Source organism: Nycticebus coucang, chromosome 23 (assembly GCF_027406575.1).
Source record: "Nycticebus coucang isolate mNycCou1 chromosome 23, mNycCou1.pri, whole genome shotgun sequence".
NCBI classification, from domain to species: domain Eukaryota; kingdom Metazoa; phylum Chordata; class Mammalia; order Primates; family Lorisidae; genus Nycticebus; species Nycticebus coucang.
The window spans coordinates 13,201,855-13,217,710 of NC_069802.1; positions in this window are offsets into that span (position 1 = coordinate 13,201,855).

Sequence of the window (15,856 nt, forward strand, 5' to 3'; positions counted from 1 at the left end):
TGGAGCCCATCTGCCCACCTTCCGCCACTCAAGTGTAAACAGCCACAGCTCAGACAACTCCTCAACTTCTAATCAGCTTAGTGTAGGACTTTGGAGCTGTCAGACACCCATCAATGGCCAAGAAAGAAACATATTAAAAGATCTGTTGGCAGTCACTTTGTGCCAAACAGAGCTTGCATTTGTCATGTCTAAAAAGCTGGCCATTAACTCCCAACAGAATTTTGCTGATGCTGTTAGAAAAATGTTTTACCTCTAAATGAATGTGAAGATGAACTGCCTCTCTGAAGAAGTACAAGGTAAGAGATAAAAAAAAAAATGAATGTTGATACAATTTTGCTTGATGTTTGATGACATCCCACGTCCCAGAACATTGCTTCAGGAATTATTTTCTCCTTTGATCTGCACAACAGTATGAACAGACATAAAGCCCATTTATATAGAAGAATCACCTGGGTACGTAGGGTAAAACTAAAGTAGTTGCCAGGGATGGGAAAACTACACCCATTTAAATATGGAGAGCTCTTAATTCCTCTGTCTGGCTGACTATTAGGTGGTAATTCCTTCTCTATCCCTTATCATATCTACCAGTTATTCAGCAAGATTATTCGCTGTAAAGAACATTCATTGTCAAATTTATTTTTCACATTGTTCTCGTCTCACTGCCAGATCAGCCCTCCCCAGACCTATCTGCCAACTGCCTCTCGCACATCCCTTCTACCCTATAGACTAGAGTTGCAATGGACTTGACTCTGTAATCTGTGTGGTCCTTGGATGATCTGATGCAGGTATAGCACCTTTCGATGTATCTTTCCCATTTTCTTCACTCACTATCTCTGCATCCTTTACAAACTACCCTCCCCACCCAGATCCTTTCCTCCCCAGAGATTTTCACCTTTATCTTTTTTTTTTCTTTTTTTGGCAATTTTTGGCCGGGGCTGGGTTTGAACCTGCCACCTTGGTATATGGGGCCGGCGCCCTACTCCTCTGAGCCACAGGCGCAGCCCTTGACCTTTATCTTTCTTGCCTTCTCCCCCTGATTAGGCTAGCCTTCAAGCACCCGTGAGACTGAGTAATAGGGAATAAACACAAGTCACTAGATTTACATTAAAATCCTGGCCTTTTGCTAGATGGGTCAGAGGAAGACGGCTGAATAGAAACCTCCAGCAATTGTCCCTTTACACAAATGCTTAATCCAACAACTATCCATGCAAGCAAGTACCTTCACAAGAACCAAAATCATCTCAGCGAGGACGTACCACCAGAAGTGTGCAAAAGTCACAGCATTACTGGGCTTGGGTCACTGCCAATGCTGATACGGCTGCGGTGACCAGAAACTTAGACCACAACACTCAATTCCCTCTGAGTATGTGCAAACCATTTTTTTTTTTTTTTTGTAGAGACAGAGTGTCACTGTACCGCCCTCGGGTAGAGTGCCGTGGCGTCACATGGCTCACAGCAACCTCTAACTCTTGGGCTTACGCGATTCTCTTGCCTCAGCCTCCAGAGCAGCTGGGACTACAGGCGCCTGCCACAATGCCTGGCTATTTTTTTGTTGCAGTTTGGCCAGGGCTGGGTTTGAACCCGCCACCCTTGGCATATGGGGCCGGCGCCCTACTCACTGAGCCACAGGCACCGCCCCAGTGCAAACCATTTTTAAAGAAGTTCAGACAAGCCCAGACTGTGAAGATTAAAATAAATACCTAAATCTTCAATGCCCAGACAGCAACAAATACCCACAGCATCAAGAATATGCAGGAAGACAGCACCTCAGCAAAGAAACCACATCAGGTACCAGGGAACAGCCCTGGAGTGATGGAGATAGGTGACCTCTCAGACAAAGAGTTCAAAATAGCTGTCCTAAAGTAGCTCACTAAACTTCAGGACAACACAGAAAAGGAATTCAGAAGCCTATCAGAGAAATTTAACATAGAGATTAAAATAATAATTTTTTTTTGCTTTTTTTTTTTAAACTTCTTTTTTTTTAATAATAATTTTTTTTAAGTCCTGGCTTTTTACTATGCTTAACTTCCTATGAAGTTTTGTCAAGTTACATAACTTTTCTTAGCATTTCTGCTTTTTTAAAATGGAGTTATAGGCCAGATACGGTGGCTCATGCTTGTAATTCCAGCACTCTGGGAGGCCAAGGCTGGAGGATTCCTTGAGCCCAGGAACTTGAGACCTGCCTGAACAACATCGTGAGCCCTCCATATTTACAAAAAATAAAAAAATTGAAGCCAGCCGTGGTGATTCATGCCTGTAATCCTAGCACTCTGGGAGGCTGAGGCAGGTGGATTGCCTGAGCTCACAAGTTTGAGACCAACCTGAGCCAGAGTGTGATCCCTTCTCTAAAAATAGCCGGGCAATTGTGCCAGGCGCCTGTAGTCCCAGCTACTTGGGAGCTGAGGCAAGAGAATCGCTTGAGCCCAACAGTTTGTGGTTGCTGTGAGCTATGACACGACAGCACTCTACTAAGGGCAACAAAGTGAGACTCTGTCTCAAAAAATAAAAATAAAAATAAATTTAAAAAATTAGCCAGGCATGGTGGTGTGTGCCTATAGTCCCATCTACTTGGGAAGCGGAGGCAGGAGGTTGCTTGAGCAAAGGAGTTTGAGATTGCAGTGAGCTATGATGACACCATTGCACTCTAGCCCTGGCAACAGAGGGAGACTGTCTCTAGGCTATTTTTATAGATGAGGAGTTATAGTACTACATCATAGGATTTTTGAGGTGACTAAATTAGAAAATGTACATATTACTATAGCACATTAAGTGCTCATTAAATAGCAATTCCTTTCTTCCCTCCTGTTCTCCAAATAGTCCTGGCTTGGAAGAAAAATGTCCCAGGCTACACTAAATGGCTTCATATTATTAAGACCCAGATTTCATTCACTGTTTTCATTCATCATTCTAAGGAACACAATAACCTGTCATTTTTGGCACCTGTCTCTGGGGAAGTAATAACATTTTTTTGCATTGGTCATTTTCATAGCTGGCTCTTTACCCTCACATAATACACAAGGGTGGCTCAGATTGAAACCATCAGGATCCCCAATGGTTTCACACTTAACACCAGGAAGCCTCTGTCAGCCCCTTGGAAACCAGACCAGTGAAGTTTCAGCCTCACTTCCACTCAGAGGGTACTGCCGAGAAAGGGTGGGAGGGCTGCCTGCTCAAGTGTGGCTTTTAAAGGTGGAAATGGAAAAGAGGTGAGAATGCGGTCCTGAGGCCTGTGAACTTGAGACACAGCTGTGGGGAACGGTGGCCCCGAGGGAACCATTTGTACAAACCAGTTCACAGCCACCTGCAAACAGGGCCTTCAAGACACGGAAAGGGTTTTCCAATATCATTTTACCATAAAAAGGAGTTTACGGCTCGTCTTGGCTCTCCGAGCAATTTGATGTGATGCTGCCCGCACGGGTGCCATTTATGAGGAAAAACAACTTGGAGAATCATGAAGTGTCTTTTCCTTTATGCAGTGTTTTCCAACATTTTTGATCTCACAGTACTCTTGAACCTATAGTTAAACTTCAGCACACTTAAATTATGTTGATCAAAAAAAAAAAGAGTAAAAAAAAAATACTTCCTGTGTTTTGAACTTCTTTAGAAAATAATTGAATGATCTTTACATTTTGTCGAGCCACACCTAAGATCGTCTCCCAGCACTTGGGCACACTTTCAACCAGTGTGCCAAAGCACTTTAATTTAATGAATGATCTTTAAATCATTGGTTGAAAATCACTGCCTTTATACATCAGTTCCAGAATTTCTTGGTTTAAGCCAGGGGCCACAGATCCACTTGCAAACAGGATACAGTAGCTTGGACTGCTGTAAAAAAAGAGACAGAAATAGAAGTTTATTTTTTAAATTTATTTATTTTTTGGAGACAGAGTCTCACTTTGTCACCCTGGGTAGAGTGCTGTGGAGTCATAGCTCACAGGAACTTCAAACTCCTGGGCTCAAGCAATCCTCTTGACTCAGTCTCCCACATAGCTGGGACTGTAGGTCTCCACCACAACACCTGGCTATTTTTAGAGATGAGGTCTCGCTCTTTCTCAGGCTGGTCTTGAACTCCTGAGCTCAGGTGATCCACCCACCTCGGCCTCCCAAAGCGCTAGGATTACAGATGTGAGCCACCAGGCCTGGCCTAGAAGTTTATTTTTCTGATTTAAGAATCTGAGCACCAGCGTTCCAGAGCACATGTATGGGTATGTGAGGTTGGGAATCCAGTTTCCTCCTGTCTTTTTGCTCTGCTGTTCTTTCTTAATACATAACTTCTATCTTGTGATCTCAGACAGCTGCTCCCGCTCCCACTATCACATCCACATCCACAGCAGGAAGAACAAAAGGAACAGGAGCCGACATCCTGCTTTCCTTTAAAAGCACAGTCTTTAAATCTCCAATATCGTTTCCACTTTCATCCCCTTGACAATAATTTAGTCACAGGGCCACACATAGCAGCCAACAGAGGGTGTAAACGTAGGCTTAGGTGGGCAGTCTTGACCCCAGCTGGAATAGTACTGTGGAAGAAGGAGAGAATGTCTATTGGGAGGCCGCTGGACTGTCTGCATGAATAACCTGACAGGAACTAAGTCAGTGAACCCTCAAGTACAAAGTCATATCTGCTGTGGGGGCTAGAGCACAAAGCAAACAGGAGGGCCCTACTTTAAGCAGCAGCCATGCTCGTTTTAGATAATATCACACAGAAATTCAGGCTCCATGTCCAGATCTGCTGGTTTTCAAAAGCAGTCAGAAATCAACATTTTTAAAATTATGAAAATGTGCTTGGTGCCTGTAGCTCAGTGAGTAGGGGGCCAGCCACATACACAGAGGCTGTGGCTTCGAGCCTGGCCCAGGGCCTGCTAAACAACAATGACAACTACAGCCAAAAAATAGCCGGGCGTTGTGGCAGGCACTTGTAGTCCCAGCTACTTGGGAGGCTGAAGCAAGAGAATCACTTAAGCCTAAGAGTTTGTGGTTGCTATAAGCTGTGGTATTACAGCACTCTACTGAGGGCAACATAGTGAGACTCTGTCTCAGAAAAAAAAAAAACAAAACTATGAAAATCTCCCAATTTTAAAATATTGGCTAAAATAATAAATTTTTTTTTTTTTTTTGTAGAGATAGAGTCTCACTTTACCACCCTTGGTAGAGTGCCGTGGCATCACACGACTCACAGCAACCTCTTAACTCTTGGGCTTACGCGATTCTCTTGCCTCAGCCTCCCGAGTAGCTGGGACTACAGGCGCCCGCCACAACGCCCGGCTATTTTTTTGTTGCAGTTTGGCCGGGGCTGGGTTTGAACCCGCCACCCTCGGCATATGGGGCTGGCGCCCTACTCACTGAGCCACAGGCGCCGCCCAATAAATTTTTTTTTTTTTTTTTTTAAATACTATGTGGGCCGGGCAGCATCTGTGTCTCAAAGGAGTAGGGCACCGGCCCCATATGCTGGAGGTGGCGGGTTCAAACCCAGCTCCGGCCAAAAACTGCAAACAAACAAACAAAAAAAAACCCATGTGGGCCAAACATTTCTGTGGACTGGATACGGCCCAAGAACTGCCATTTGGGACTCTATCTTATATTCAATCCACATTCAAGTGTTTGTTGTGCTTAAATCTCTGCCTGAAATGCAAAACTTTTGAAATTCAGAATTAGAGCTAAAAACCAAATAGGCTTAGCAAAGAGCTGTTATCAAGACAAACTCATCAAAGTAATTCATTTATTTGGTTTGTTAGTTGGACATTGAAACATGAGAAAATCATGAATTGGCCATGAAAGAATCCAATGACCAGGTAGTTAGTTAACCAGGTACGTGAACTCTGGCTTTCGTCTCCAGGTGTACAGTGGATGGTATACACAGCAGGCGTGAACGGGGGCTCTGGGACCCAGGACTGAGTGCCACCCCAAAGCTGCCCTCTGGATCCAACACCCTGTGAGCTGCTACAGCCACTGACTGAGCCAGAACAGAGACAACTCCAACAGTCCACTGTGGCTCCGGCCCCAGGGTCTTCCGATCCAGTCATCCCTCCTATCACAGAAGTCAGCACCCCTCCCTGGCTTCCTCCGGCTTCCTCCTTCCTACCCTTTCACAGGCTTGAACTTCATCCGTCTCTTGCACAGTTAATATATCTTGACATCTGCTCCTCAGCAGACTGATCTGTGATGCTGGTGAGCACACTGCACATGTAGGAGCAAACGGTGTGCCAGGCACTGTGCTCACACAAGCACAGTTCTGAAAAGGGGAATTAGATTCCCTGGCAGTAAGAAAAATAATGGCTAACTCTGTGGAGCATATACAATGGTCTGGGGCCCTGTATATCACCCTTACATGGATTGTCTTCACAGAAATCCTAAGGTGGGTAATGGATTGCTAGTCTTCTGATTTTATAGATGGAACTAGGTTAAATCATTTGCTCATCCTCCTTGTAGGTGGTCGACAGTAATTCAGATCAAGTTTGTCTTGTTCGAAAACCCATTAAATATTTATGTATTCCTTTCACAATTTTCATTAGATTTCAATATCACTACATACTATCCTCATGACTTTTGTTACTTATGAATAGCACACATATAATTCTTTGCTTCATAGTTTTCTTTAAATTAATTGATTTAAAAAATTTGTATATATTTATTTTAAAATAAATCTTAGCTGTAATCCCACCACTTGGGAGGCCAAGGCGGGTGGATTGCCTGAGCTTACGAGTTCAAGACCAGCCTGAGCCAGAGGGAGACCTTGTCTCTAAAAAATAGTCAGGTGTGTGGCAGGAGCCTGTAGTCCTAGCTACTTGGAAGCTGAGGCAAGAGAATCACTTAAACCCAAGAGTTTGAGGTTGCTGTGAGCTGTGACGCCATGGTATTCTATAGGGCGACAAAGTGAGACTGTGTCTGTAAAAAAATAATAAATAAATAAATACAATAAAATAAATCTTAGTAGTCCTAAAGTAAATGGCAGATTGCTATCCCTTGCCATAAATTAAAGGTAACCCCCAGGAGAGAAGGGGTGGGGCAAAAACCTACCCAAAGGGTATAATAAACACTATTTGGGTGGTGGGCACACTTATACCTGTGATTCGAACATTACCAAAGTGATCCATGTAACATAAACATTTGTACTCCATTAATACTTTGAAATTAAAAAAGCAATTAGGTGGGTCCACACCTAGGGTGCATCTTGGAAGGCTGCAGGTGAAGTTTACTAAGTGTAGAGTATAAGGGTTTGAATACAATAATTAAGAAAATGCCATGAAGACTATGTTAACCAGTTTGGTGAAAATATTTCAGACTGTATACGGAACCAGCACATTGTACCTCATGATTGCATTATTGTACCCAGCTATGACTTAATAAAAAAAAAAATTTAACTTAAATCCACAAAAAAAAAACAATTAAAGGTAATCTTAAAAATGATCACGATAAAGACAAAACAATATTAGCAAACTTTATTTAGACGAGATTATAACATTTAGCTAGACACTTCATCAAATGAAGGCTCCAAATCTGAGGTCTGCATTCATTTTGTTTTCGTTTTTTTAAACAGGGAGATTAACAAGGGTTAGATGTTAAAGATATACTAACTTCAAAGGAAAACGTTTTTCTTCAACCAGAAAGATTGAAAGCATTGAAAAGTTTCTAAGTTTCTCAGTGTGCGCTCAATGATCTTCCACACTGTGTCCTTGTGTCCCTAACATCCTCTTGGATGATTTCTTTTGGGAATAATGACCCATGTGAAAATGGAGCATTTCACTTGAAGTGGGGGATGTATAGAATTGCCTGTCACTCCCAAAAGAATATAAAAGAAAATAAATTTCATGGCTCTTCAACCTTTGCTGGCTCTCAGTGCACACAATTGTGTGCTCTGGTTTATCTAGTGGGTACAATCTTTTAAAAAGTAATACAAACCAGAGTCTGCAGCATAAGCGAACCCTGCCTTTTGGGCAGGTGTATCCGGTAGAGAAACAAAACACGGCTCTGTGGTTAGGCCGCTGGTGTGCTGGAGTTCAGCGCATTCACAAATCAGCCTACCTGGGAGGGGGCTCAACCACACACCGTGAAAACCTCCAGGTCTCTGTGTTCAGAAGACAGCGCTGATCAGACAGAGCTGAGCGACCGCGATGGCCGTGGCAGCCATCGCACCACCAGACCCTGCCTGGGGCCCTTTCTAGCCCCAGCCTCCAAGCTACTTGTGGAGACAATGGATGGAACCCTGTGTGACAGACCCCATCACTTGGTAGCAGTCTAAACACATCCAGGAAGTCATACTCTCACCGTCCAGGTTTTCACCCCAAAAGAAAAGACCAGTTCCTGGCCCCTCTATGAACTGGACAGTGTTTTGAGCCCAGCAAGAAAGTGGAGACGGTTTGTGAGCAGCCCTTTCTGCCTCTGAGTTCCCCAACCAATTTCCATTACGTAACATTTACATTTGGTTTGGAGAATGGTCAGCAAATGTAGCTGGCCTTGGAAGTAGAGAAAGCACTGGGGCGCCACAGGGGAGAAGTATTTCAGGTTCTCTGTTCATTGTCCCTGAGCCCACTTTACAGAGGGGACCTAGGGAGGTAAAGTGAGTCTCCGGACGCCCAGTTCTGAGAGCAGGTGGCCAGCACATCCTCATCCTGCACCTCTTCATATTTCTGGACTTCTGTGATATTATTCTTTTGAATAAATCACCATCCCCAGCAGATGTAAGTAGTATAGGAGAGAGAAACAATAGCTTTCAAATGCCAAACACTTGAAACAGCTTTTCCTATTTAATGCTAAAATCTCTATGAGGCACTAGCCACACACACACAGTGCCAAAAATATATATACTCATTTTAAGAAAGGAAAAAAACTAATGAAATTGTAATACTCAAGTCACGTTTGACTTCTGCAAATACAAGCAGTGCTCCATCTCCGGTTATTGATATATATTGACTATTATAATTTGGATGCACTTTTTTTTCCTTTCATAAAATGTGTGCCCAGTTTTTGGCATCCTCTTTGTGTGTGTGTATCATCTACCCCCACACCAACAAGGAAATTGAAACACAGAGAGGTTAATTGTCAAAGATTACCCCAAGTGAGAATTCAAGCCCAAGTGGTCTGACTCCAGTGTTTAAACTCCTAACCACTGTGCTGCCTTTGGAGGCCAACATACCTGATTTCAGATCCAGGCTCTGTCTGCTACAGGTGTGACTTGGTAAGTCATCTGACCACTCCGGCCGCTGTTTTCTTATTTGTAAAGTAAGGATAAACATGGTGCCTACTGCTAAGCCTGGTAAGAAGAGAAGTTGAATGAGATTAACGCAGGTAACGTGGTTTGCATGTCTGGCGCCCAGGAGGCGCTCCATAGATGATACGTATTATTTGCTATATAATCACGGCCCAAAGGATAGCTCCACTTTCTCTTTCCCTGTCTCATGGGTACCCTCTTCTCGTTCCAGTTCCTACCTGCTGTGGACCTAAGCAAAGGTTCCATTTTATTGGCCATCCTCTGTACCTGATCGGGGTAGGAGAAGCCCACAAGACAAAGAAAAACTCACTGTGCTCCAACAGTCTTTCCCCTTTAAAGCTGCATGCCGGGAATCATGGCAGGCCCCACAGAGCACTTTTAGATCCATCAAGGGTTTCTTTTAAGACAGTGACAAAAGCCAGGAGTTAGATGGCATTATAGAGCTGTTTGTCATAAAAGGTGGCATCCAGTATGGGGACCTCTGAGAACCAGTCAGTGTGCTGAAAATCTATGTGTGCCCAGGACATTTTGGAAGATAAGTCCACTATTAAGTATGAATAATCATTCTATGATGAAATCCATAACCTTTGCCGAAACTCTGTATGTGATGGTTTTAAAATATGTCTACAGATTCTCTGACACTGGTCCCATCAAGAGGTAGATTCTAATTTCCTTATCCTTGAATATGGGCTGGACCTAGTGACACTGTGACCTCCAGCCTAGCTTCTTTCCTGGGATGCTTGTCTATCCTGGCTGCCATGATAGGAGGAAGACCAGACAACAGCAGAGAGGCCAGACCTATGGGTCTGATTCTCAGCCCTAATTGAAGTCCTAGTGAGCAGACAGCCTTCTGTCACTCTCTGATGGGACCTCATGAAATACTTCAAGTGAGAACCACCCCTAGAGCCCAGACAACCATGAAGCCTTGTTTTATGCCTCTAAGTTTGGAGTGGTTTGTCATACTTCAATAATAACTGAAACACTATAATATATTCCACAAAGCTCTACCTACGGTCATTGTTAGCTACCACGAACTTGGTTATTGTAGACTTTTGATTCTTAGAAGCTGTTAGTTTAACACTTATTGTCATAATATATAAAAATCAATTTTATTAGGCACTTACCAAACATTCTTATGATTCACAGTAATTTTTTTAATTAATTTATTTAAAAAGAAGTCTGTCACAAGAACTGGAAATAAGAGTCACTTTATACTTCTTAGGCAATCTTTCCTTAGAATACCCTGAGAAGTTTCCTATATCTCCCTAAGCCATCAAAACTGGGGAAGCTTATGGGAGTGTCCAAGCACAGGCCACATGTAGATTATTTGAGGCCTGTTTTGTGTATTTGTGGTGTTGGATACTGGGGAAATATATTTTGTTCATTTTAGGGTTTTTTTGCAGTTTTTGGCTTGGTTTGAACCCACTACCTCTGGTGTATGGGGCCGGCACCTTACTCCTTTGAGCCACAGGCGCCGCCCCCATTTTAGTTTGTTTTTTTTCTCCCAGCTTATCAGCTTTCGTTAGTGTTTGTATATTTAATGTGTGGCCCAAGACAACAATTCTCCTTCCAATGTGCTGCAGAGTGAATTGACCCTTGAAGTTCTCTTTGAAGCAGGACTAGACCCAGTAGAGAAGCAGGACCTTGACCACAAGGCAGACCCAGTGTGTCTGACTGGAGATAATAAAGCAGAAGTTGTCTCCAAACATCAGCCAACTGCCAAATGTTTCTACAAGCTAACTTTGGCTTCATCACTTATGGATGTAAAAATTACAACCCTCAGCAGCTACAAAAAAAGGAGTGTTTATGTGAAAGTTAACTCATATACATACACACACAGACACACAGGACTCTAATAGTTTGTTTACTGTGCCTTGAACAAATTACATAATTTCTCTGTCTCAATTTCTTCCTCTCTAAAGTGGAGATGATGGGGGAGGGGAGCATTTGACAAGTTCCTGCCCGAAGGGAACCACGTGCGGGTATAAGTCTCGCTTCTTGGGTGAAGGGAATAATTACAGCCTGGACACTGTGACTCCCTCCTGTAATCCTAGCACTCTGGGAGGTTGAGGTAGGAGGATCACTTGAGCTCAGGAGTTTGAAACCAGCCTGAGCAAGAACAGACCCCATCTTTACCAAAAGTAGAAAAATTAGTTGGGTGTGGTAGCAGGTGCCTGTAGTCCCAGCTACTTGGGAACCTGAGGGAGGAAAACTCCTTGAACCCAGGAGTGTGAGGTTGCTGTAAGCTAGACTGATGCCGTGGCACTCTAACCTGGGTGACAGAGTGAGACTGTCTCAAAAAAAAAAAAAAAAAGGAAACAACTACAACTTGGACTTTGCCTTACAAATGCAAACAGTGTAACCTAATCACGTGTTCCCTCATATTAATCTGAAATTTAAAAAAAACTAACTAAAATTTTGATGAATACCTAGTGGTTGGAAATTCCAGTGTTAAATAAATATCCTGCAGCATGGATGGGGGGGTGGATCTGCTGGAACAGGTTGGGTTCAGGTCTTAGAAGGCCTCCTTAAATTACTTTTTAAAAATAAATAAGTGGGGTGGTGCCTGTGGCTCAAAGGAGTAGGGCGCCGGCCCCGTATGCTGGAGGTAGCAGGTTTAAACCCAGCCCCAGTTTTTTGCCAAAAACTGCAAAAAAAATAAAAAATAAATAAGTAGTTGAAAACTACAGTGTTAAATAAATAAATAAATGAAAATAAAGTGGAGATAACATTATCATAATGGAGGTGAAGATTTCAACGTATGAATTTTGGGGAGGCACAAACATTTAGTCCATAGCAAAGGATGAGTAAATCCTGGGGACAGAAAAATAGAAGGGAGGAGCTTGGGGGTCACAGTGTGTGGCACATCTCTAGGGGGTGGGACACAATTAAAAGAGGGAATTTACCTAACAAATGCAATCAGTGTAACCTAATTCTTTGTACCCTCAATGAATCCCAAATAATAAATAAATACATAAGAAAAATGGGCATTCCCAGAGGCGGAAACGGCCTGGTGAACTATGAGCAGTTTGGCATTACCAAAACAGTATCCTTCAAACTTTTTCCTCACCACAGAATCCTTTCTGAACAACAAAGAAAACTGTAAGTGAGAGCCCAGTAGATGAACTCAGGTTGACTGTGTAGGGGCAATAGTAGACCCCTCTCCCAGGAAGTGGCCCATGAGGCTACAGGGTAGTAAGGACTGGGGACCCAAGACGGGATATCCCTGCAGCATGATGATGGGGGGTGGATCTGCTGGAGCAGGTTGGGATCAGGTGTTAAAGGCCCTCCTGTGCTTGCCCTCAGTCAGGAATGCAATGGGGCGGGGTGGGGGGGGTTGTCTGACAAATCTGTGCTTTGAAACGAGGAGTGGCAGCATGAGAAGGAAGTGTCTTAATCCAGGGAAAGGGTCATAAGGTCTTGACCTGAAGAGGTGGGAACATTTCACTAATGCTCCTCCTGGAAGGTGATTTGCCCCCAGGAGGTTTCACAGGAGGGTGGCAGCCTGAGCTGGATGTCAGACCCTGTCAGTGATCCCACAGCCTGTTGTTCATACTGATTTCTTTGCCAGCAGACACTCCCCCGTGCAATCCCATTAGCCCAGCCAAATCCGTGCCTATTATAAAGATAAGGATGAAGGGATACGTGGCAGTGATGGTTAATTTTACCTGTAAACTCAGCTAGGTCACAACACCCAAGTATTAGTTGAAACACCAGTCTTAATGTTGCTGCGAAGGTATTTTTAGGATAAGACGAGATTTAAATCAGTGAACTTTGATTAAACTTTGACCCTTCATAACGCGGGTGGGCCTTATCCAATTGGTCAAAGGCCTTAAGAGAAAAAAAGACCAAAGTTCGCCAGAGGAAGAGGGGGCACAAGTGTGACAGGAACTCTTCCCTGGGTCTCCAGCCCGTCAGCCTATTCTGCACATTTTGGACTTGCCCGATTTCACAATCAAGTGAGCTAATTTTTTAAAATAAAAATAAATCAATCTCTTGATAGATAGATCGATAAATGAAAAGAGAAAAAGAAGTAGAAATGCATGACAGAGAGATAGAGATGGAGAAAGAGATAGCAATAGAGATAGAGATAGAGACAGAGAAAGGGATAGAGCTAGAGGCAGAGACAGAGATAGAGACGGAGATAGAGATGGAGACGGAGATAGAGATGGAGAAGGAGATAGAGATAGAGATGGAGATAGAGATAGAGATGGAGATAGAGACAGAGATAGAGATGGAGACAGAGATAGAGGTGGAGATAGAGATGGAGACGGAGATAGAGATGGAGAAGGAGATAGAGATAGAGATGGAGATAGAGATAGAGATGGAGATAGAGACAGAGATAGAGATGGAGACAGAGATAGAGGTGGAGATAGAGATGGAGACAGAGATAGAGATGGAGAAGGAGATAGAGATGGAGAAAGAGATAGCAATAGAGATAGAGATAGAGACAGAGAAAGGGATAGAGCTAGAGGCAGAGACAGAGATAGAGATGGAGATAGAGATGGAGACAGAGATAGAGATGGAGATAGAGACAGAGATAGAGATGGAGATGGAGACAGAGATAGAGGTGGAGATAGAGATGGAGACAGAGATAGAGATGGAGAAGGAGATAGAGATGGAGAAAGAGATAGCAATAGAGATAGAGATAGAGACAGAGAAAGGGATAGAGCTAGAGGCAGAGACAGAGATAGAGATGGAGATAGAGATGGAGACAGAGATAGAGATGGAGATAGAGACAGAGATAGAGATGGAGATAGAGATGGAGACAGAGATAGAGGTGGAGAAGGAGATAGAGATGGAGACAGAGATGGAGACAGAGACAGAGACAGAGATGGAGACAGAGACAAAGATAGAGATAGAGATGGAGACAGAGATAGAGATGGAGATAGAGATGGAGACAGAGATAGAGATGGAGAAGGAGATAGAGATGGAGACAGAGATGGAGACAGAGACAGAGACAGAGATGGAGACAGAGATAGAGATGGAGATAGAGATGGAGACAGAGATAGAGATGGAGAAGGAGATAGAGATGGAGACAGAGATGGAGACAGAGACAGAGACAGAGATGGAGACAGAGACAAAGATAGAGATAGAGATGGAGACAGAGATAGAGATGGAGATAGAGATGGAGACAGAGATAGAGATGGAGAAGGAGATAGAGATGGAGACAGAGATGGAGACAGAGACAGAGACAGAGATGGAGACAGAGACAAAGATAGAGATAGAGATGGAGACAGAGATAGAGATGGAGATAGAGACAGAGATAGAGATGGAGATAGAGATGGAGACGGAGATAGAGATGGAGAAGGAGATAGAGATGGAGACAGAGATGGAGACAGAGACAGAGACAGAGATGGAGACAGAGACAAAGATAGAGATGGAGACAGAGATAGAGATGGAGATAGAGATGGAGACAGAGATAGAGATGGAGAAGGAGATAGAGATGGAGACAGAGATGGAGACAGAGACAGAGACAGAGATGGAGACAGAGACAAAGATAGAGATAGAGATGGAGACAGAGATAGAGATGGAGATAGAGACAGAGATAGAGATGGAGATAGAGATGGAGACGGAGATAGAGATGGAGAAGGAGATAGAGATGGAGACAGAGATGGAGACAGAGACAGAGACAGAGATGGAGACAGAGACAAAGATAGAGATAGAGATGGAGACAGAGATAGAGATGGAGATAGAGATGGAGACAGAGATAGAGATGGAGAAGGAGATAGAGATGGAGACAGAGATAGAGATGGAGATAGAGACAGAGATAGAGATGGAGATAGAGATGGAAACAGAGATAGAGGTGGAGAAGGAGACAGAGACAGAGACAGAGATGGAGACAGAGACAAAGATAGAGATAGAGATGGAGACAGAGAGATGGAGATAGAGATGGAGACAAACATAGAGATGGAGACAGAGATAGAGATAGAGATGGAGATAGAGACAGAGATGGAGACAGAGATAGAGATGGAGATAGAGATGAGATAGAGGCAGAGATAGAGATGGAGACAGAGACAGAGATAGAGATAGAGATGAAGATAGAGATGGAGACAGAGATAGAGATGGAGACAGAGATGGAGGCAGAGATAGAAATAGAGATGGAGACAGAGAAAGGGATAGAGATGGAGACAGAGATAGAGGCAGAGACAGAGAAAGGGATAGATATGGAGCTAGAGACAGAGGTAGATGGAGAGAGTTGGAGGTAGAGCTATCCTATTGGTTTTGTTTCTCTGGAGAACACTAAGGCAGTGGCTTGACCCATCATCTGGCTAGCTGGGGACAGAATAGAAGGAGGAATAAAGTTCTGATTTGTAATGATCTACTACTTCAGCTTTTTTTATTCCTCCTACCACAGTGGGTTCCGAAGGTGGAGCAGGTCATGCTCTTCCTCGGCATTCCTAAGGCATAGCCCTGATAACATCACCACCCTGCTCAAAATTTTTTGGTGATTCTCGGCAGCCTTTCAATAAAGTTCCAATTGTAAGGTCTAACATTCAGAGATCCCTCTGTTGCAGGTTCCCTCTCCACTCTGGTCCTACCCCTTGCATCCAGTGAATTGATCCTTGTGCTGGAGTATTCACAGTCTCCCTTTAGGCAGATGGTCCTGTGCCTTGTGACTTGCAGGGCCCACTCGGGAGGAGCCTCCAT